The sequence below is a fragment of the Corvus brachyrhynchos genome, unplaced genomic scaffold, assembly GCF_000691975.1.
Source record: "Corvus brachyrhynchos isolate BGI_N302 unplaced genomic scaffold, ASM69197v1 scaffold150, whole genome shotgun sequence".
Taxonomy (NCBI): domain Eukaryota; kingdom Metazoa; phylum Chordata; class Aves; order Passeriformes; family Corvidae; genus Corvus; species Corvus brachyrhynchos.
The window spans coordinates 1870163-1872431 of record NW_008236162.1 but is presented as its reverse complement, the minus strand read 5'-3'; the positions used below and the strand labels follow the sequence as shown (position 1 = coordinate 1872431).

Genomic DNA, 2269 nt, shown 5'->3' with positions numbered 1-2269 from the left:
CCAGCCGCAGCCTCCCCCTCCCCGCCGGGGCCCAGTCCAACCCGATTTTCCAGCTGGGTGGATCGGATTGGAGGCGCACGAGGTCGGCTCATGAGTCAATGCCGCGGCCCCGATCTGGAGCTGGAGCTGGAGAGGGATGTGGAGCCACAGGGAGGGCGGCTGGCCGGGCTCACCCCGCTCCCTGCTCCCCAAACGACTTCTTGTTTCTCCCAGGCAAAATTTCTGGGAGGAAAAAAATCCATTCCCAGTTGTAAAACATCTGTCCGGGGCAGGAGGGGCTGTGGGGATGCCGGAGCGTCTCCCCAGCTCGCTGGAGCTGATGGGAAAAGCTGGAAGCAGAGGGATGTACTCGGGTGCAATTAAGCCTCAAGATTTTGTGCTAATTAAAGACCCCCCTCGCTGAAAGTTGGGGGGGGGGGGGGGAACTTCAATCCCCCAGCACCACAACCGGGGTCTGGTGGGTGCCCGAATTTCCCCTGGCTGAGGGATTTCCCGTGGATCGAGAGCCTGCGGCGAGCGCTGCCGCCTCGGGATGCGACGGCGGCTGTGACATTTCAGAGACCACAAATTATTATCTTGCATCTCCCCAAAACACAAGCAAGGCTTGTAATGCTCCTGGCTGCGAGGGAAGTGGGGTGAGTGGCAGGAAGAGCCGTGGGGACACCCTAAATGTCCCCACCTTCGGTCCTGGTGCTCGGTGACAATTCAGTGGCACTGCCAAAAACTGAGGTCAGTCAGACTCCAGAGGAGAAACTGAGGCTCTGAGTTATTTGCCCGAGTTCACACAGAGCCGGCCCGGGATTGAGCAGAAATCCTCACGGGGAAGGATCAGGGTGGTTTTTTTCCCCTGATGAAACAACTTTTTTGCTCAAGAGCCGCCCTGCAGAAACACCTCGGCCATAAACAACTCATTTCCACATTGCCATGAGCCACAGGGGGACGCGTCCAGATCCTGCAGCCCTTCCAGCACCAGAGCTGTGCCCATCGGTGCCATCCCAGCCGGGACATCCGCACGGCAGGGTGGGCACTGGAGCCACCGTGGAAATGTCCTCGCTCCCTCTGAGCGGCCAGGCAAGGAGGGAGAAGAAACACGCATTTCTTTTCCCCACTCGCCGCCGCCCCTCGCGGTTTAAATTCCCTGGGATCTTTTCCAGGAGCAGGGACAGGCGACGCGGGCAGGTCCTGGTTTAGTGCCCTCTTCTGGAGGCTCCGGCCGGGCTCCTGCCATCCCGCCTGGCACTGTCACCTCCCCCGGCTCGGCCACGCTCGGCCCGGGGACCTTGCCTGGTCCGGCCTCCAAAACACACCCCGTGCCAGGAGGGAATTTCTTCTGGGAGCCGAGAAGAAACGCTCTGGTGGGGCTCAGCTGTGCCCGAGGGAGGGATGCCCGGCACAGGGATGCAGCGCTGGAGGCTGGATGCATCCCGAGGCTGGGATGGGCCAGCGCCGCTCCCTGCGCCCGGTCAGGACATGTCCCCTCTCCGGGGCTGGTGATGTCGGGTGTCCCCATCCTTGGTGAGACAGAGATGTCGCTGTCACCAGAGGTGGGACAGAGTAAAAGCAGCAAGGAGGGGTTCATTTGAGGTCAGAGAAGATGGGAAATTTCGAGCAGGGATGCGAACTGTGCCTGCGGCATCGCCGGGAGAACCCGCCCTGCTTCTGCTGCAGGAGAGGAGCAAGGCTGAGCCACTGAGGAGAGGGCTGGGTTCTCATCCAGGATCCTTTGGGATTGGGGTCACTCCCTCCTTGTCCCCACCTTCTGCCGAAGGTGTCTGCTCCTCTCCCCCGTGCGCTGCCTTTGCACCGCAGGGCTCAGCCATGCAGGGCTGGATGCACCAGCGGATCCATCCCACTGCCTTGGGGACGGATTTATTTAAAACCCTTGAGACGCCAAAATCTCATCCTTTGGCTGCTTTTAGGGCTCATTCCTTGGGAATAAAGATGATGGGCTCTCGGTGTCTAATGCAGCAGCACTGCCTGGACAGGCCGAGGATGTGATGCAGCAGGGAAATGGTTAAAAATAACCTTTAACCAGCTCCTTCAACAGCAGCCCCCGCCAGACCCCGCAGCTGCCTGACAAACGATGCCTGAGCATCGGATGCTGCGGAAAAATATCCGCTGGGTCTTTCCCAGGAAGAGTGGGAAGGGCTGGGAAACTCGGATGGGCTGGAGACAGCCCCGGCTGGGGAATGCCCGGCCACCCCACGCCTTGGGGACAGGGGGTGGTGGGGGACCTTCCACAGGGTGGCTGAACCCCTTTGGGGGTGCA

At 60.6% G+C, this 2269-nt stretch overlaps 1 protein-coding gene across 1 annotated transcript in view; it reads right to left on the bottom strand.

Moving 5' to 3' along the window:
• The window catches only part of PEBP4 (phosphatidylethanolamine binding protein 4), a 70808-nt gene that overhangs the window by 2941 nt on the left and 65598 nt on the right, over window positions 1–2269 (bottom strand). The gene's annotated exons all lie outside the window — the stretch shown is intronic.